The sequence below is a fragment of the Schistocerca piceifrons genome, chromosome 5 (assembly GCF_021461385.2).
Source record: "Schistocerca piceifrons isolate TAMUIC-IGC-003096 chromosome 5, iqSchPice1.1, whole genome shotgun sequence".
Taxonomy (NCBI): Eukaryota; Metazoa; Arthropoda; class Insecta; order Orthoptera; family Acrididae; genus Schistocerca; species Schistocerca piceifrons.
In genome coordinates, this window is record NC_060142.1 from 269252372 (window position 1) to 269275054 (window position 22683).

Genomic DNA, 22683 nt, shown 5'->3' on the forward strand with positions numbered 1-22683 from the left:
AAGAAACCAAAATGGTTAAGATTTTTCGTGACCTGCGGGTAAGTGGTACAGGGTGCCCGAGTAGTAGCTAACGGTTTATGGGGAAACGCTAGTTTCTTGTTTTTAATTTACATAGGTTTAAGTGAAACATGTTGACCACAGAACAACGATTCAGCATTGCAAAGAGGAGACTTAATGGACTGCCCTTTGCTGAGGTTCAAGAGCGGTTTCGTCAACGTTCCGTATAGAAGCCCCAATGTGTACAACCAAAAAGGGGTTTGATCAACACTTTCCAGCAAGCTATGAATGTTTGTGATGAGAAACGGTCTGAGCGGTCGTTCAAGTCGCAGGAAACTGTGGAGACCCTATGACTATCGAGCAGAATCCAAAAGCTCAACACATCGTCTCAGCATGGACCACGCCACCCGAAAACTTGCGCTCCGCACTTGACTCAACAGAAAGTTTTAGAGAAAACACCATGTTCAGTTCTGAACATCAAATAGCGTCATATCAACATCTGACGTAGTACTTGAATGGGAGTCAGCAAATAGGATAGTATGCTCCAAATTTTGTGTGTACAAATTTATGAAAATTTGAACTAGACGAAACGGTCCAGCCACGTCACTGTCACCAAGGCCTGTGTTTGACGTCAATGTGCAATAACCACGCTAAGACGGCAAGTGGCAACACTAGCAGAGGAAGGTATATAAAGTACGTCGAGGGTGACACGGAAAACAGTACAGTCGTTGTCTTAGTGCGGAAACGCAGACGTTTACCTAACGTCCAACAGGGAATGTTCATTCGCTTTCGGGTCAAGCATGGAAGCACTTCCGGAACTGCTAAGGTTGTAAACTGTTCACGTGCCGCAACTGTTGAGCAGCTGTTGAGCAGCTGCCCACTCAGATGAATCATCTGGCTGCCAACAGTGTCTCCTCAACAAACGGCCGGCCGCGGTGGGCGAGTGGTTCTAGGCGTCTCAGTCCGGAACCGCGCGACTGTTGCGGTCGGAGGTTCGAATCCTGCCTCGGGCATGGAGGTGTGTGAGGTCCTTAGGTTAGTTTGGTTTAAGTCGTTTTAAGTTCTAGGGGACTGATGACCTCAGATATTATGTCCCATATTGCTCAGAACCATTTGAATCATTTTTTCCTAAACGAACATTCAGCGAACGTTGATGCGTTTGGGCCTCTGCAACAGGCGTCTGCTTCATGCACCCATGCTGAATGATGTTCATCGAAGGCAAAGATTGAAATCTGCATGCCAGTACCGCAACTGGACTATTCCGAATTGTGACAGGTGGCCTTTTCAGATAACGTTCTATGAGTATACGGCGTGAAACCTCTGAAAACAAACACTCTGTAACAATCACCCGAAGGGTCCAGGCCAAAAGCGGTGGCGCACCTTGGGCGATCTCGTCATTCTGGAAGGCACAATGGATCTAAACAAGTACGCATCTATCCTCTGGGACCATGTCCATCCCACGTACATTTCGTTTTTCCTCGGCAGGATAGCATCTGCCAGCAGGACAATGCAACGAGTAATTCAGCTCGCAGTGAAGTTACGTGGTTCGAAGAGAACCAGAATGACTTACCGTTATCCCCTGGCCCCAAAACTCCCCGGATTTAAATCCCATTGTGAATCTGGGAGAGCACCTCGATCGGGCTGTATACGCCATGAGTCCTCAGTCGAGACATCAAGCGCAGCTGACCATGGCACTGGTGTCTTCATGGCTCCACATCCCTGTCTACACCTTTCAGAATCCTAGTGACACCCTTCCCGCACTTTTCGCAGCGGTCCGCGCTGCAAAAAGCGGTTATTCAGGCGTCTGACAGGTGGTCATATTAATGTGATTGTTAAGTGTGTTACTGAGATTACCAAAAAAATTAGCTTCAGTTAATTTTGCTCTTCATATAATTGCAGGAAAAAATTACTGATTGCACGAAAGCGAGCACTAAGAGTGACACGTGGATTCATCTGTTGTCATGTAAATGGTTCAAATGGCTCTGAGCGCTATGGGGCTTAACATCTGAGATCATCAGTCCCCTAGAACTTAGAACTACTTAAACCTAACCAACGTAAGGACATTACGCACATCCATGCCCGAGGCAGGATTCGAAACTGCGACCGTAGCAGTCGCGCGGTTCCGGAATGAAGCGCCTAGAACCGCTCGGCCACCACGGCTGGCTGTCGTCATGTAGGTACACCTTCAAACATTTAGGCGTTTTAACTGTTTTTTCGCAAGTAATCCATCAAAATTTGAGAGGAATAGTGTTGGTCATACCTACAGAATAGAGTAAAAACTAACTTTATAACACATTATTAAAGCTGCCAGTGAAGAAGAAATGAGTTCAATATGTAGGACAACAAATTTGCCCAGTAAATTAAAATTCTGACAGGTAGCATAGTAAGTTATACATAATCATTTTTCCTGCACTACTACTTATGTTCCACTGACGAATTTCTGTTTAAAAATTGGGAGCCTGAAAAATAGAGTAAAGGGTAAAGAAAACAAAAAACTTACCCCTTCTGCATCTACATCTACATCTACATACATACTCCGCAATCCACCATACGTGCATTTCGGAGGGCACCTCGTACCACAACTAGCATCTTCTCTGCCTGTTCCACTCCCAAACAGAACGAGGGAATAATGACTGCCTATATGCCTCTGTACGAGCCCTAACCTCTCTTATCTTTGTGGTCTTTCCGCGAAATGTAAGTTGGCGGCAGTACAATTGTACTGCAGTCAGCTTCAAATGCTGGTTCTCTAAATTTCCTCAGTAGCTATTCACGAAAAGAACGCCTCCTTTCCTCTAGAGACACCCACCCGAGTTCCTGAAGCATTTCCGTAACACTCGCGTGATGATCAAACCTACCAGTAACAAATATAGCAGCCCGCCTCTGAATTGCTTCTATGTCCTCTCTCAATCCGACCTGATAGGGACTCCAAACGCTCGAGCAGTACTCAAGAATAGGTCGTATTAGTGTTTTATAAGCGGTCTTCCTTACAGATGAACCACATCTTCCCAAAATTCTACCAATGAACCGAAGACGACTATCCGCCTTCCCCACAACTGCCATTACATGTTTGTCCCACTTCATATCGCTCTGCAATGTTACGCCCAAATACTTAATCGACGTGACTGTGTCAAGCGCTACACTACTAATGGAGTATTCAAACATTACAGGATTCTTTTTCCTATTCATCTGCATTAATTTTCATTTATCTATATTTAGAGTTAGCTGCCATTCTTTACACCAATCACAAGTCCTGTCCAAGTCATCTTGTATCCTCCTACAGTCACTCAACGACGACACATTCCCCTACACCACAGCACCATCAGCAAACAGCCGCACATTACTATCCACCCTATCCAAAAGATCATTTATGTAGATAGAAAACAACAGCGGACCTACTACACTTCCCTGGGGCACTCCAGATGATACCCTCACCTCCGATGAACACTCACCATCGAGGACAACGTACTGGGTTCTATTTCTTAAGAAATCTTCGAGCCACTCACAAACTTGGGAACCAATCCCATATGCTCATAGCTTAGTTAGGAGTCGGCAGTAGGGCACCGAGTCAAACGCTTTCCGGAAGTCAAGGAATATTGTTTTAAGTGCGGTTGTATTGGCACGAAAAAAAACTAATCTGTTAATTAATGTTAACACTAATCAAGTGCACACACCCTGTAGACTGACTCATTGTACATCATTTCGATAAAAGGATAATTAAAATGTCTATGGAACTTGTATCTAGCTAAGTAGGTAGCTATCTAACTGAAGACAGAGGCTTATCACATCTAGGTGCTCCATCATTCTGAACCTGAGGACTATGCACCACACATGGCTATGTGCCACGACTTAATTGGAGCAGTAAACAATGAAAATTTGTCGGTACACGTTCTGTTCAGTGGTGAGACTATGTTATATACCTATGGCCTCGTCGGTCGGCGCAACAGAAAAATATGTGCTGATGAATAACCATGTCGCCATAGAGCTGAAGTGCAGCACTCCAAAAGGTAAACGTGTTACTGGACCTTGTCCAACAGCGCTTTTACTGTGCAGTCTTTTTCCGCCTTGAAGCAACAGTCACATCAACATCGTGCTTGGACGTGCATGAACAAATGCTGCAAGTCCAATTGTTTGCCGACGACATTCTGGATTCGGTGATGTTTCATTAGGATGCCATCATACCTCATTTTGCGCACATTGTGCGTAATTAGCTCATCGAGACTGAACTGTACGAGGCTCACCACGGTTTTGGACAGGACGGTCGTCTGATGTAACGTCCTTGGACATCTTTCATGAGGTTAGAAGGAAAGTCAATGTTGGCCGTAATATTGATGTTTTATTGATAGGAAAATCGATTTTCAATCACATAGTGATCATCTTCAGTGCTGGAAGTTAAAAATTTCATATAGCGATCAGTGAATGAAAAACAAAACAAAAAAAAAAAAAAACACAAATACACCTGAGTATAAACCAACTGTTGGAAAGATCATACCTGTGGTGTACAAATTAAACTCGTAGGCACTGGTATCAAGATATTATCAGTAACCAAAGTTAAGAAACGGTCACAATAACTGAAGCCGCTGTTTACATTCTCCTACACAGCAGACCTCGGTGTGGCAGGGTCTAGGAACGCCCTCTATGTGGCGTGTGCCACGTGAAGTCTTAACAATACTTTATTTGACAAGAGATTATCACAAGATACCAAAGTGCACTTGCAAATCATTAACTGAATATTTCAAATTTAAAATTGTGCATTAAAAAACGCATAGCAAAATAGAAAGGGGGAAATGCACATCCTGGTGTGTTATTTTCAAACAACTTAAAAAACATGTAAGAATAAAAATCAACAGGTAAAATTATATGGTGTCAGATTACAGGACTACTAAAGAAGAAAAATATACAAAAACATGACATCAAATACAACGGAATTTGTTATAGCACAGTAACCGCCATCTGGCGTAGGAAGACAGAGATACAAAGTTCTTAATTTACGGAAAATAATACATTGAAACTAAGAAGCAAGTACATAAATAGTGGTAATTATACAACGTGTGTCTCGATATAGCAGGTCATAATGCCATGAAACACATTACGTGTTATAAAAATTTTTTATGGTGCAGACTAACAATTTTTTTAATGACGTGATGATACACACATCTCATTCGTCCCGTTGGATCATGTGAACACTTTAGAAATATATGTGTGTGGTGCAATTCTTGGTGGAATAACTGGAAATGATCGGCTGTCGGACCACCCTTCCGTTTAATAGGCACTGCTCATGCATGGTTGTTTACATCATTGGGCGGGTTTAGTGACACATTTGAACAGTCAAAGGGACTGTGTCTGTGATACAATATCCACAGTCAACGTCTATCTTCAGGAGTTCTGGGAAACTGGGTGATGCAAAAGTTTTTTTGGTGTGTGTGTTGTTTCAAAACTAATAATTGTTAATACATTAATTCCACGGTGGAACTAGACAGTCAGTGCCTCCATGGAAAAAAGTTTGCGGTTGTCAAGGGAACCTTGATTGTACCCAAGAGTGAAACTCTCTTTCTGAAGCAAATCGATAGCCACGAAATGTGTTCCTTCAGGGCTCTAAAAATTTGGAAAATGCATGGGAAGAGATGGGGACTCTATGGAAAATGTGTAAGGGCTTCCCAGCGAAACGTGTTTGGCGTAGTCGAAACAATCTTGGCAACACGTGGGCCCGCCCATACATGTCATACCCAACTTTTCTTTGGTGAGTTTCTGGTGCCATATTTTCCACTTTCTGTTGCGTACTGATTGTTGCAAAACTATAACGGTTATAGTCAATATCCTCTGGATACATTAATAAAGCTCATGTAGTTTCCTTTTAAAGCTGTCTGTGGTAAACCACTAACTGTTATACCCGTTTTCCTACGACCAGGCGTCCGTTTAACATTGGCTGAATACTTACATTTCTGGATGAATTATTTAACACAATGGTGTTACCTTCTAATACGTTACTGTCGTGCTCAGTTATTCTCGGAATTTAACTGACGTTATACAAGGCGTGCTAAATAATATTTATATACCTTGTATCTGGTTAGACTTTTTCAAGATAAATATATTTTGTAAATAATATATAAGTCGAAACGAAGAGACACTGAGTGTAACTCAAAATATACCTTACAGAAACTGCACGTAAGACTGACGGATTATGTTTTTTTAAAAAAAAGAAAGCTGAGGAACGGACAAAAATACTGTTTTCATAGTCTTAAAGACATAAATTACTATAACTAAATCCAAAATTGTTGCCACAACAACTCCTCGCGTGAATAGTGAATTTAATAACATTATAACGTGACACATAACAGAAATAAATGCGAGTGGTCTTACGACATAATCTGATATGTCTGATGCCAAGAAGAACACGTATAGAAAAAAATTCAGAAAAATCAAGTAACGGATTATGTATTTACTACATCGAAAAGTAATAAGAGCAAATTAACTAATTCTAATGGTAAGAAGCCAGAAAACCTTTTTTTTTCAGAAATTTCGCTTCTTGTAGAGGATTATAAACAACCTGTAATCGGTAGCCTTGGAACTCGACTTGTAAAAAGAAGAGTGTTTACCTGACGCAACTTCGGAGTATTTTCTTTCTCGACAAAGCAACGATCCTGTAGCTCGTTAGACGCCCCTTGCCCTGTTTCAAGTTTCGTTCCGAAGTTTTCAAGTACCGGCGGCGATTCGATAATTCCGTTTCGTGGAGCAAAAACGCCTTCTTATTAGCTTCCCTTCCATCTAGGGGGACAAGAAACGAAGCAGTGAGAGGACAACGAAAAATCTGAGCAGTAGGGAGAAATGACATAATTATCAACATAAAATTATAATACCGTTGTGTAGTGCAATATGTGTGTGGGGGCTATCATAGCGGAGTGTAACCTTCCTCCTTCGTTGCGTTTGCAGCGTATCTTAGTTGCATAGATCCAGAACCAACGGGTGACTATTTTTCCTGACAATGCATCAACTTTAGACGGTTATAACATGCCTTAGTAACTGTGCTGATAATTAGGGATGGAAAAACCGACCGGTTAGAAACGATACCGGTGTTTTAGTTCTGGATAACGGTTATTTTCCGGTTGTTGTTTGGTCTCACTTTTTATTCTTAACTGTTAACCGGGTATAAAATCAATTTATCAACCTGCCATAAGAGTGGTGCTAAAATTTCTGGATTTTAAACAGAAATTCTTTTAAGAAACGAGGTTTGTAGGAAGTTCTGTGGCTTCTGAAATATTGGTATCCGTTTTGAATGATTTTGTTTCTGAACCAAGGAGTCAACTTACAGAGTATTTATGAACAGAGTGGACAGTAAATATTGGCCAGTGTATTAATTAATTATCGACATTTTAACTATGTTATGTAATTGTTCCTCGTAAATGTTTATTTTGCCTATTTCCAAAATTTTTCATTTAATTTTTTTTAAAGAGCATATTTGTTTTCCCTTTAAAAAATCGATTGTGTTCAAATTCCCATTAAAGGGGAAAGATATATATTTGCAATAAAAAAAGAACGAAATAATAACAGAAAAAGAACGCAACAAATTTCACACAAAAGGTTATTATTATCTGTCTGTAATTTCTATACAACAGTAAGAGAGAAAGTTAGTTATGGCAACCGCAATACATTAAAAACTTTGCAGTTCATTCATATATAAAAATAAACATAGAAAGGGGCTGACCCACCGCCTGTATCTACGTCTCTGTCTGGTTGTAGCCCTTGGAGACGGACAGTTTAACGCGAAGAAAAGAGTTCTCCAACCCAAGTTTTCACCGTTTAGCGCTGATCATGCGTAATGTTATGATCCTCAATAACAACATGATCTCTGTGCAGAGGTTTGAAAAATTAGAATCAATGGGAAAAAACTGGCGAATTTTTTGTAGTATTCAGCACTTCATTACTCTTCTAGAAAATCAGCGAACGGTGGATAGAATAAGTTTTCTTTTATTTACTTATTGTATTTAACGTTTTGATTCCATGTGCCCTGAAACGTATGGTGCGAAAGCCGAAGGAGGTCTTAGAGGTTTTCAGTTTTTGTTCATTGTCTACGTTAACAACCGTAAATCGGTTATTTCAGAAATCACCGGTTCTTTCTGCGATAACCACCATCCCTAATGCTCATTTCTACATCAGCGTTCATTTAATTGGAGAAGTTTCTCCACAAATCAAAACAAATTTTGTGATGTATCACCATGGTTCAGTATCATAAGAGAACAATTCTGCCACTACTACCCGCACGGTGATTATATGATAAGTTTGAAGAAACCTGCTGCTTTCAGATTACTTAGTGCGTAACTGCTATAGACTGCACCGCCTGAAGTGATAACAGTCCTACTGGTTCCGTAACTCTGAGGACGACTACAGTGTCATTCATATGCGACCACAAGAACGCTGAAGCTCTAATAAGGATCAGCTTGCTTTTCAAACGCCAGGTCTAGTGTCAGTACAAGGGTAATGTCAAATCGTGCCTCTTTCCGAAATATTCGGAGAATTACTCTGCGCAGGAACCTGACGGTGACTATTTGCACCCAAATTTACCTGAACAGGGGATCCACTCGTGAAATGTGACCAAAAAGTTAAAAATAATAATTTTGTTCTATAGAAAAGAGAATTTCATACCGATAAGAAAAATTCGTAGTTTATGGTCATTTTTCGTTTGTTTTTAAATTTATTTTGAACATAATGTTGCACAGATGCCGTGCCCCTCTGTCATTTCAAAGCGCGTCAGAATACGTGATATATTCTTCTTATTGTTTTTCTTTTACTTACATTTTTGGCCTGTTTGATATGGATCGATAACATAGGTGTGTTATAGAAGGCTACCAGAAACTAAGTGCAGGCGAATCTCGACGGCTGTGGCTTCGTTGCCACAAATATTTTATGATAAATTCGTTTACTTCCCGCCTTTGAATCAATTGTTCATCGCAGTTATTGCCACAGCCGCAACACTTACTGCTGTGAAAATTGTTACCATATGACAGTTGGGGCGAAACTAGCACTCCAGGCGGAAAGAAAGCAGCAGTAAGATTGAAGTTCGTGTTTAATTATTTTTCTAGCTAATTAGCGAAATAGTTACTACATTTTTAGCATTCAAAGTGTTAGTAAACTATCAGTGGAGAAGTAGAGTCATAAGCTGATTTACCAAAGTCTTTATTAGCAATTTCAAACATATGATAAGTACGATAGGAAATTATATCTCTATCGTTAAAACTTTCTAGTCCAGGTACACTTGGAACTCCGCTACCACCTCTTACGGTGGCAACCGTGAACCGTCCATTCCCATGGGAGAAGGTATCATTTATGTCCAAACTAAAATTAAGAGTACATCCAAGAAGCACACATGGTCCATCAACAAGCGCATTTGCTGCAAATCTCCATGATTCAGTGACATAAGCTATAACTTAATGATGAAGAAGGACTTTCGAATGTATGTATAATTGCAGCTTACTCCGCTGAAAACAAGAGAATATAAAAACATATTTCATGCATGAGAAGAATGCATTTCTTTTGTTGTCTGTTCTTATTACGACAGGAACTTTCCTTGATAAGCAATAACTTTGTAGGGAGTCTCAGGTTTCGCATAGTCTTATGTTCTTATTATGACAGGAGGAACTTTCCTTGATAAGCAACAACTTTGTAGGGAGTCTCAGGATTCGCATAGTCTAACGCTTCGCTCGACTTTCTAATACATAAATAATTTTCGTAAATGTGATTACTTCTGCTGCAAAAGCGAATGTGTTGAAGATTCTTGCCGTTTGTAGCTCAGATGCAGCAACAATTGTGGAACAGGTTTCATCTGTGTTGCAAAACAGTGTTGTTGCTTTTGAACTTTTGTTATCACGTCTTTGTGGTTTCTCCTGCAGCTGCAGTTGTGGTAGCTTATCTGGGCATTACATAATGTAGATACAGCGTTTCAATTTGATTACAAGTGGATGTACGACGCTTTTCTGCAACAAGGTCAGGTCTGCAGCAGTTCACTAGCATTTTTTTGTTTCTTCAAGAACACGACATTCTCAAGTAAATATCTGTAGTTTACAAGAAATTCGTAACTAACTGTGGTAATGTTGCAGTTCACGCTTCCTAGGGTCGTTAGGAAACCTAAAAAATTACAAATATTGTGAGTTCTGCCTGTTGATGCTGCAATTTATTGTGCTACAGACGCTTCCTTTTGTTAAAAGCATTCTACAGACCAATATAAACAATTGCAATTTGTTTTCCCTTTTACAAAATCTCGCCTTACTTAATAGTATATTTTCCAGTCCGCTTGGCGCGCCGCAGTCGCAGTGGATAACAAAAAAATACGGACTGTTGCGACTGTCATGTTAGACTGTGTTATTGCTACTACATTCTAACACATATTGTCGCGACGCTCTATGGTGCAAAAATTGTTATCGTTTGACAGCTGGAGCTACACTAGTGCTGCACGCGGTGAGAAAGAAGACACTCACATGCATTGTAAGAATAATGTTTGTTTTAATTATTTTTCTACTTAATTAAATTGTTTTTGCGTTCCATGGATTAGTAAAAAAAGGTTCAAATGGCCTTGAGCACTAAGGGACTTAACTTCTGAGGTCATAAGCCCCTAGAACTTCTAACTACTTGAACCTAACTAACCTAAGGACATCACACACATCCATGCCCGAGGCAGGATTCGAACCTGCGACCGTAGCGGTCGCGCGGTTCCAGACTGTTGCGCCTAGAATCGTTCGGTCACTCCGGCCGGCCCATGGATTAGTAGATCACCATTAAGACGTGAAATAAATGTAAGAAAGCCGTATCTCGCTGATTTAGTGACACAAGGTACAAATTTTTCATGAAGAAGTACTTTCAAATATGTGCATAACTGCAGCAATAGAATATAACTACATATTTCATGTCTGCGCAGCATATACGTGTATTTCTGTTGTGGTTTGTCCTAATCATAGTAGGCATTTTCATTAACGCATAAAAATTTTGGATGGAGCCTAATGATTAGGATATTCTTACACTTCACTCGACTTTCAAACATGCAAATATGTTTTTAAATGTAATTAATTTTGTTCGAAAGCGAATGTAATGAAGCTTTTTCCCGATTGTGGCTCAGATGTAGCAACAATTGTGGAACACGTTTGTCCTATGCTGGAAAACAGTTTTATTACTTTTGACCTTTTATTACGTCGTCTATGTGGGTTTCCCTTCCGCAACAGGTGGGGTGGCTTATTTGACCCGTCAACAATGTAGGTATTACATTCAATCTGTTTTCTATGCTCTACATTCACTGATTTCGCTGGAAACGTAGCGATCAAGTCTTCGCATTACTGAGTAGACACAAGATATCCTTCTGAAAAAGGTCTGAACGTTTGGTGTTTACTAGGACTTTTTTGTTCTTAAACGAAACAAACGTTCTTCTTTAAATATCTGTATGTTAAAAGACCATCGTAGAAAAGGGCCCTATAAGGTACCATTCCATATCGCTCAGTGACCTCAGGTAACTAAAAAAAGACAAATGTGGTGTTAGTTTGTAGTTACTGACGATTTTTATACCAGAATATACGCTCTCTACTGTAAAAGCCGTGTTACAGATTAATATAAACGACATTATTTTCACTCATCCGATATTGTATTCGGAAGTGTAGCTTGTTGGCCACTTCATGTGCTGCTGCCGCAGAGTGTAACAGAAACGAGACGGAATGTCTTGATAACGTTGTTCTATTTCTGTTTTCTGTGTTAGAAATTCCGAGAGTAAAATTTATGTTGAAATGCAGGTTTCGTGGAAGACAGTTCACAGCAATATCGAATGATGTATATCACTTGGTCCAACAGTCACTTACAGAAATTGGCTGTACTGGCATACAATACATTGACCAGCATTCTTTGTTGTTATTATTAAGCCAGAATAAAGCATCTGGCAAATAGAGATCATCTTAGGAGATAACTCCTTGGTCTCTCACAGAATCCCAATGAAATCTTCAATAACTGCATAGAAGAACGAATACCGGAAACTCTATTCGTCGGGCAGGCAGTGTTGAAGTTAGGTGTAATGGATGCAGTAATAATTTCTAACGATGGTGCGATTTCTAGGATTTGTGTTCCGAAACAATATCGAGAATGAAAGGAATATGGATACATGTCTGTCATTAATTCGTTACAAGTAACCGAAGCGGAGAGAGCTGCAGAAGCTGCGACCAAGGGTGCTAGGATAAATAAAACACTGAAAAGACAGAGAATGGAGGTTTAGGAAACAAGTGACCAACAGTAATACGTTACTCGAGTGTTCTAAAACTGCTGAGTGGTAAGATAATTAGTTGGCCAATCTCCTAAGTCTTTGAAGTGAAATTCACCACAATTGATACATATTTAGATTCTCTACCACCCTTGCCAACAGTTTTCCGAAGGTTCTAAAACACGATGAGGATGTGTGTGGTGGTCGAACTAAATTTTTAAATACATTTCTCGTAGTAAAATCAAGTTTGTATTTTTTGAGAGATCAGCAGTAGAAGAGGAAAATGGAGGCACAAGATTCTTCCCTGAACGTTGTCTGTAGTCTGATTGTTCTTAAAAGCTGTGCAGTCGATGGTATCAAAGAAAATGGTACCAGAAATAGAGCTCAGTTTCTTAATCTTTTATGAAAATTGTTGTCAACACCACAATGTAATACGTACCTAATTGATTTTCTCGAAGTTGTTTCCACTAATAACCTTAATTGTTTGTATAAATTTTAAGCTTCCTCTGCCTTGCACACTGAAGCGCTAAAGAAACTGTTATAGGCAACCGCATTCAAATAAAGAGATGTGTAAACAAGTACAGCACGGAGCTCCAGTCGGCAACGCCTATATAAGACAAGTCTCTTGCGCAATTGTTACATCGGTTACTGCGCATACAATGGCAGGTTATCAAGATTTAAGTGAGTTTCTACGTGGTGTTTCAATCGGAACACTAACGATGGACACAACATCTCCGTGGCAGCAATTAAGTGGAGATTTTCCCCTGCGTCCGTTTCACGAGTGTGCCGTGAACATCAGGAATTCGGTGAAACATCAAATCTAGAACGTCATTGCGGCCGGGAAAAGACTCTACATGATCTGAACTAACAACAAGCGAGTAATGAGTGGATGGGCAAATATCTATCAGGTACATTAGGTACGTAGATTGTGCACAGTTGGGAATGTGGGTCTCACTGGAAGCGTGCAAGGGATAAGTACCTGCAGTCGCGCTATTCATCTCTGTCCTCGGTGGCTCAGGTGGATAGAGCGTCTGCCATGTAAGCAGGAGATCCCGGATTAGAGTCCCGGTCGGGACACACATTTTAGCTGTCCCCATCGAGGAATATCAACGACACCTGTCGGCAGCTGAGAGTTTCAATTAGGTATCATTTATTCTAGAGAAACTGCACGGTCATCAATGGTATCTGTTCTTTCGAGAACAGTTACTGTCTTCATATATATACTTCACAGATTAGTCGAGTCCATGCCACGTTGTGCTGCGGCACTTCTACGTCTTCGAGGAGGGGGGGGGGGTTACGCGATATTATGCAGGTGTATCAGTGTCTTTGGTTCTTCAGTGTACATCAGTACATCAATAATGTTGTGAGCGGGGAAGAGAAAGCTAAAAATCGATCCAGTTCAGGGATGTGTCCTCTTCGTAATTAGCCAGCTGATGGCAAATGTGTCGCGGGAACTGTCGTCCACCAACAACACGTCAGAGATGAGGGTCAGCACTTCCTGCGGATAATCCTGGTTCCCATACTGGAATACGTGCCTTTTGTGGTACCAAGGATAATGTGGTTGCTCCGTGATGGTGTCCCAGCGAATTCATCTCTTGAGTGTGGAGCTGTAACACTTATACGACACACAGAACATTTCCACTTCGCGCTGCATTCGCATGTGTGGTTTCAATCAATGACACCTATATTGTCGGAGATCTTTTAATTCCACCTTCAAGCGCTTGTGCTGCGCACGTATTCTTCTGCCTATCCTCTTAGGGATTGTTTCCTGGAATTTTTACCCCTTTAGCAAAACCATCATATATTGGCAACATTATAAATCTACATGTCGAAGAACAAAACAACGTACTTGGAAAGAAACTCAGAAAATACTCAAAACCAAAGATTTATGGAGATGGATACCTCTTGAGTAACACTGTAGGGGAGTGTGGGACACCTTTAACCAGCACAGTGACAGTAGTTAAATACACTTTCTTATTCCATTTTTAAATCATGACCCTCACTTTTTATTTGCTGCAGCCTTTCTCTGGAATTACAAACAATTGTTCGGAAAATTCTGATTTCATCCAATGTAAAAGCATTCTTCAAGGTACAGCATGGTCATGTAGCTATGAACTAATGTTGTACTGAAGTTTAAGAAAGCTCTTAACAAGAAAATCTTGCCAATGCCGAATTTAGTTGTCTAAATGTTACACAGGGCGGCGCAAGTAAAAGTAGCCCTTGAAATTATAAAGCAAATACAGTGAAATTACAGAAACGAATAGCTGAAATCGACTTACTATTTATTTGCAATAAAAATACAGTGAAAAATACGTTTATAGAAGATGCTGAAAGTGATCCACTGCAACCAGAGGGGTGCATTGGACCTGCGCGGTCCACCCGGAACCGCAACCTTAACTGCCGGGCGAGCCTCGATTCACGCTGAGCGGTCAGCTGGTCCAGCCGCACCGAGGCCCACCAGGACCCGAATCTGACGGCCTATTCTTTATCGTTCGTACCGATCGGTGCAATAGGTTAACCTCAGTAGTGACGTCATTTTCGGTTCTGTATCCAAAGTTCCTATTCAGTAAGCTTCTAAGACCTGTTACCGATCGATCCTCCAACCGATTTTTGACAGTTGAACGGAGTGTTTTTGGATTTCGGTATGGCCCTCTCGTTCGATTTTGTGTGGTTCATTTACACCTAGAATTTCATATTTTAAACCTAGTGAGCGGTTTTAACTTCCGATTTAATGATTGTGATACTGAAGAATTAGCAGGACACGTCCGTGTGGAAATTAAGTTCATAATAAGCTATTTTTCTTTGTTAGAATTATGGTTTGTATTTTTGTTACTGTGAAGGATTATAACGTAAAAAAAAACAGTTTCTGTCAATATTCTCACAAAATACCTGTCATTTTTACGTAAGTAAGAGTTCAAAAATCTTTCAATTTCAAAAGGTTGGCTCTGCTTACATATATTACATGTGTTAGCTGATATTACTAGTGACTTCGCTGTGCGGAGTAGCCGCGCGGTTTCAGATGTCATGTCGCGGATTGTGCGGCCGCTCCAGCTGGAGGTTCGAGTCCTGCCTCGGGAATGGGTGTGTGTGTTGTTCTCAGCATAAGTTAGTTTAACTAGCGTGTAAGTCTAGGGACGAATGACCTGAGCAGTTTGGTCCCAAAAGAATTCACACACATTTGAACATTTGAACTAGTGACTTCGTGTACTTTTTTCCGCAAAATGGTTTACTTGTTAACGGTCGAAACGCATGTAAAACTTTTAAGAAACAATGGAAAGGAGTTTTGTGAAGCCTGATACAGCAAACCTTCCAAAATTTCATGGATTTATGGCTTACGCCAGCATCATTCGGCTACGAAGTCAGCGTGCGTCTTTCTGGAATGTTATATGGAATACAGGGCTGAAAGAATGCGAGTTGTAGGAGCGAAGTTGGTAAGGCAGCAAATTGCCGTGTTGAAGGTCGTAGTTTCGCATACTGTCTGATACCAAAACTTTTTTTCGTCTTCATGTTTGTAACACATTCTAAGACTTCGTTAATCGTCAAAGTTAAGCATTTGTCTGAAATATTCGTTGTTATTTACACTAAGAGTGAGCCTTTTCAGTAACGATTACCTTCGGTTTCTTAACTTCCATATGTTTAAGAAATGAAAGATGAAACTGCTGTGCATGAAACAACTAACAGTGACATTTATAATTTTTCTTTTCACAAACAATTCACCACATTTTTCTGAATACGTAGCAATTTCCCTGAGTGTGGTCAGACAGGAATCTAAGACCTCAACTTAAATTTCGGCGAATGAAACTTGGAGGAATCGTCTTTATACTCTAGCGTGTCACAATCCTTAACAACAGTGGATGGAGATAACAGATTCCCGCCACAATATTTTCGGACTATACCACCATCTCTGAAACATTTTGATTAATCAGACGCTTGTTATAAACTACAACAAACTTCTATAACTGCATTCGCCACACGCTCTCGAAAAGGTGTTTTTTTTTAATTTTTTTATGAAACAAATCGTTGATTATCATACAGGGAAGCAAGCTACTTCATAATTTGGATCTCTAGAAGCGAATTACAACCACATTCTAAACATACTCTTATTCTTTGACACCCTCTTAAAAAAATTTTCAGGTTAGTGGAGATGTGTTCCGTCTACGCAAGTAATTAAAGGCAATTTGCTTATTACCATACGCATTTCGTTTCCTTTATTTGTGAAGCACCTTCACGAATGAAAGAAGCGAAACGCATACGGCAATAAACAACCTGCCTTTAATTAGTTGCATAGACGGAACACATCTCCACGAAACGGAAAAATTTCCTTCAAAAACAAGACCGTTCGGTGCTTTCCGAATGGCGGAAAGATACACAATACAGCCCCTGCCCGGGCGCCACTACGGCTGGCTTTGCACGTCATCAAGTCGGGCGTTCACCATGTAGCACACTGTTGCGGATGCAAAACGAAAACTATTGTTCTTTTGCGAGTTTTTTTTTATTTCGCACAGTATTTACCGACACAGTACTTTACCTTCCTCTTATATTAAAATAACTGATGGTTGTAAGGTCAGCAAAAACATGACTGTATTGTAGTATATTGCATGGAACTGGGGACCTAGAAATGACGGAGGGGATTCGTCCCCGCCGTAACCATCAGTAGTTTACAATCCCACAAAAGGCTATAGCAGTCCACTCACCCGGACGTCGCCCCCCAGGTTCATTGTGCGGTTCGGCCCCCAGTGGAGAACGTCTCACACCAGACGAGTGTAACCCCAATGTTTTCATGGTAGAGTAATTATGGTGTACGCGCACGTGGAGAAAGTGTTGGCGCAGCAACCGCCGACATAGTGTAACTGAGTCGCGATAAAGGGAACCAGCCCGCATTCGCCGAGGGAGATGGGAAACAGCAGTAGAAACCATCCACAGACTGGCGGCACACAAGACCGCGACACTAATCCACCGATTGGATTCGTGCCGGGGAACGGCACGCCTTCCCGCCCGGAAAGCAGTGCGTTATACCGCGCAGCTAACCGGGCGGGCAACAACATGGTTACTTAAATTTCCACCGTTGCTTCTAATTATTAAATCAACTTATTGTTAGGTGTATGTGAAATAACTCTGAAGCTTACGATGCTGTGAAAGTAGTCCATTTTATTAATGGTCATCTTACTAATTAGCGAATTTTTGTAATAACAACCCAACTATTTAAAAGTTTTTGTTGACCTAAGTATTTGCAAGTTTTTATTGACTAACAGGGAAGTAAGGTGTTATATTTCAACACAACTATTCTCTTATTGTATGACGTTAACGTTTCTCTCACCAAGTACACCTTTCCCTAGCCAAAATCTGGCTTCCGACTGTAGCTTATTTGACAGAAATTTTACTAAAAAATCGACAGTCAAAATTTATTACTTCACAGACCAAATACAAACCTGTGTAATGTGCAACACCATGTGAATCGTTCATTAAATGCCTTGCAGTTCGGGGAAATCAGTCTGAATTCCTGTCAAACTGAGTGCTTCGATATCCTTTACGATTTCCTATAGGAATTCATCTTACTTTGGACGAAAATGTGAAGAATAAAATTAAGGTACATTTGAACGGATTTGGAAAAATTTCAATCACTACCTCTCTGCTCTATCTAGCACTAACAACTGGATTCTCAATCGCTTGGAAGGGACAATAATTTTGGGATCCACATGAAGAGTAAATTGAATCGAGCAGCTACTCGAAACTTCCAATGACTAAGTCCCGGAAAATAAATCATTGTCACCGGTAAGTTTCTGTTTAAGCTTTAGCGGTAACGTGTTTATTACATGTCTCGTTCACATATCTGCCGAAAAGGCTTTTCCTTCTTCCACGTAAATAAAAAATAAATCCAGAAATAAATTTCACATCGAAAGTAATCTGGAGCTATCTTTGTCTTATGTGGTTCCTGATTTCAAAGCCGGCCGCTGTGGCCGAGCGGTTCTAGGCGCTTCAGTGTCGAACCGCGGGCCTGCTACGGTCACAGGTTTGAATCCTGCCTTGGGCATGGATGTGTGTGATGCCCTTAGGTTAGTTAGGTTTAAGTAGTTTCTAAGTCTAGAATACTGATGACCTCAGATGTTAAGTCCCCTAGTGCTTAGACCTATTTTAACCATCTGATTTCAAAGTTATGTGACATGTAAGGTAGGCGGATTCTCCTCAACCAATTCAAAGGACAGGTTGAGCCAGTGAGTCCCATAACAAAAATTTTTAGATTAACAGAAAAGTGTAAATTACTTAAATGTTGCATACTAGAGCTACCCATTGTGCAAAAGCTTCATCAGCCCTTTTGATGAGGTACAGGAGAAATGCAAAGCATTATAAAAGCATTATGGTTACTGAATCATTTGCTTTGATTTCAGTTACTTCCATATCCCAGTAAGGACTTTTTTGTGTTACATCCATCATTTTACATCACGCGTTATTTTTCTTCGTAAAGGCTCAAGAACGCCCTGTTCCTAGCATATCAGGCCTTCACAATTCATTAAGGCGTGCGGATGATTCAGAAGGCTATTCCGCATTCCTCAGGTATGTGGCGCCTTCCCAGCGCTGCCTGTTTCGCAGTTGCACCGAGCCTTGGTGACTCCCGGGTACCCAACGAGCTGCGAGCCTCGACAGCGCATCGCGGCTCGCGCACTCCGCTGCCGGTGCACTTGAGCTCGACTACCCGCGGTGCAGGTAACACGATGGAGTGGTCAGCCGTAGCCGGGCTCGGGAGGGTAAATGTGGCGCGATGCACGGCTCTGCCTGCAACGTCAAGATGGCGATGATGACGATGTTCGCTTTGAGGGGCGCTCAACTGCACGCTACTCAGCGCCCATACAAGTTCCACACGTTTACACAGTCCAATTTTTACACAATCCAATCTAGCCACTGTCACGAATGATGATGAAGAAATGGTGAGCACAACACAAACAGTCCCTGAGCAGAGAAAATCCCCAACTGGGCTGGGTATCGAAGCCCGCACCCCGTGATCCAGAGGCAGTAACGCTAGCCACTAGACTTGCAACATCAATGCACAGCTGTGCACATCAAAGCATATTCAGATATACCCAGCGTAAGGTTCGGATATCGATAACGGCACCTGCACATATGATGTTGCCTTTCAGTTCCTGTATTGTATGTGGATTTGTTTCATAGACCTTGCTCTTCAAGTGTCTCCACAGGAAAAAATCACACGTTGTTAAAATGTTCAATTGTGTGTGAAATCTTATGGGACTTAACTGCTAAGGTCATTAGTCCCTAAGTTTACACACTACTTAACCTAAATTACCCTAGGGACAAACACTCACACCCATGCCCGAGGGAGGACTCGAACCTCCACCGGGACCAGGCGCACAGTCCATGACTGCAGCGCCTGAGACCGCTCGGCTAATCCCGCGCGGCTCACATGTTGTTATATCTTGCGAACGTGGAGGTCATAAATATTCGCTGACAGTTCGTCCCTCAGTGAAGATACAACGAACTCGTTCCAGGGATACTTAGACGTGTGTCATGTTGCCCCATCTTGCTGGAAGAAGCGGTATTGTCTTTCACATTCAGCGAGATGAGCACAAAACGCATAAAAAATTTACAAGTCTGCAACCGTGTTGAAGGTACTATAAAAAAATATGAGTTCAGCAATGCGCGTTCCTGTTACATCCCACCACACGCCGATTTTTTCATCATTGACTGGTTGCAGGCACACATTGTTAAGGTTCTCCGTTGCCCAGTACTTCGTGTTCTGTGAATTCACATGATCGGGAAGATGAAACCAAGCTTCATCACGCAAGATGTAATGGAAAGGGTCTAACAAACCAATGTTGTTGATGTTTAAAAGCCACATGCAGTAATCCGCACGTTCCTGATTGTCATAATCCCAAAATTGCTGCACATCCGTCACACGATATGGCTTCATATTAAGACTTTTCAATATCCGCTAGCAACCCCTCCCACTTACATGCACCTGTTAGGCCAATTTACGTGTAGATTCCTTCGTGCCCTGAATAATTTGCTCAGATCAGTAGGTGCAACAATTTTTATCCCGACTCTGTATTTCTCTCATTGCTGGTAGTCTTGCATCCGGATACTAGACCCCGAAAATTTCTAGAATTATATTAATCGAACCTGTTTCGATATATGCCTCCAAAATTTCAATTATTTGTCTTATCGAGATAGTTATTTTGCAGACTGTAAAAAGAAACGTCTAACTTTACTCATGAAATAAACTGCAATTCAGACAGAAGAATGTTAACAATTCATTACTGTATATAACTGTTTATTGGTGTAGCTGTGCTTTTTAGAAGTCGAAATACAGCATTCGCATTCAAAGGGGAGGTGAGGTGGGTTTCGTCTAACTGCGCCATGCTATATTATTACCTTACTATATACCAATAATGTTACATAACAAACATCTGTACGCAAGGTAATATTCGGTGTGTAGACTACAACATTCTCCGCTTATTGCTACCAATTCATTGCAACTCTGACTGAATGTAACAATTTTTAGGACATACTCGTGCACATTTACAGATTCCGTGTCAAATGAACCATCCACAAAAGATAACAGTCCGAGAAAATACGGAAAACAATTTATTGGACTAATTTGGAAGTTGCTTACACCACACTGCCCTCTAGAATCTGGTAAGGAAACATTCTCGGGGCTGGAATGAATTGAGATAAAATGAGCGGGACTGAGAAGAAGCTGTTTAAAACTTATGTAGGTACGTTTTTCCATTTGTTCCTCTAAACGATTTTCTCCCAGAGAGCTCAGATATTTCGAGGGGATGACATTAGTTTGGATTTCGGTGAATCTACAGATCATTTAACGCGTTTAACATCCCCATTTGGCACTGTCACTTCGGAGGTATGAAGTGTTAATGGGCCCTATTTGGTGAGAAAATGAAGGCAGTGATAATTACAATATGTTACTCCCACCCTTCAGTACATTACTCTTTTCAAGTGATCAGTCTAAACGCGAAACAAGTCGTAGTGCCGTGTAGGTCGCAACGTTCACACAGATCATCGCAACAAATTCAGCACGATTGTTGTATTTATTCATTTATTTATTTTTAATACAGTGTGTTTGCAGTTCTTTTCACAACATCTGAGATGTAGAATCGCTCATGGTTTTATTTATTTATTTATTTTTAGTGTAATGTGTTTCTCGTAGTTCTCCCACCTTCTGACGTCCAGAATTGCTCGTTACAATGAACCGGAAATGTAATTCCCGCCTCCTGTTGCTAGTGAAATGATGATGTCAAAACACAAAAGTCGGCGGATACCTCCTAATACTCTGTCGGACCTCCTATGGCCCTAAGTAGTGCAGCAACTCGACATGGCGTGGGCTCAACACGTCTTTGGAAGTCACCTGCATAAATATTGAGCCATGCTGCCTCTGTAGCCGTCCACAGTTGCGGAAGTGTTGCCGGTACAAGAGTTCGTAAACGAACTGGCGTCTCGATTGTGTCTCATTAATCTTCGATGTGATTCATGTCGATTAGGCCAAATGATTCGCTCGAATTTGTCCAAGATGTTCTTCAAACGAATCACGAACAGTTGCCCAGCTTGTACAGTGCTTCGTTGGAAACTTGAGTCAATGGCCTCGTGGAGTCTCTGCAACACGTGACCCGACCATCAGTTCTTACCAACTGAAATCGGAACTGATCTGACCAGGTGACGGTTTTCCGGCGGTCTACAGTATAACCGCTATGGTCACGAGCCCAGAAGAGGCGCTGCAGGCGATGTCGTGGTGTTAGCAAAGGAACTCGAATCGATCCTCTACTGCCGTAGCCCATTAACGCCAGATTTCGCCTCACAGCTCTGACGGATACGTTTGTCGTACGTCCCACACTGATTTCAGCGGTTATTTCACGCGGTGTTACTCTTGTGTTACCACTGACAACTGTACGTAAACGCCGCTATTCCCGGTCTTTAAGTGAATGCCGTCACCCAATGTGTTGTCCGTGGCGAATGGTAATGTCAGAAATTGGATATTCTCGGCACATTTTTGACACTGTGGATCTCGGAATATTCAATTCCCTAACGATATCCGAAGTGGAATGTGCCATGCATCTAGCTCCCATTCGGCGTTCAAAGTCTATTAATTCCCGTCGTGCGGTCATAATCACGTCGGAACCCTTTCCACATAAATCACCTAGGTGCAAATGACAGCTCCGTCATTGCAATGCTCTTTTATACCTTTTGTATGCGGTAATACCGCTCTCTGCATTTGTGCATGACTTTAGGCACCTGAATGTATATGATTACCCTCTTACTTTGTGACAGACAGACACCCATTCTATTATTCTAAAATTGAATTTTTAGTGTGTAAAAGCTTTAGAGGAAGAGTGTATTCCTATAGAGTTATCAAAGTCAATTGCAATTTGAGCCAGAGAAGCAGTCCTGTTCTGTCTACATGAGGTGTAATAAATCCTTGCGGTCATTGCTTTATAGAGATGGTG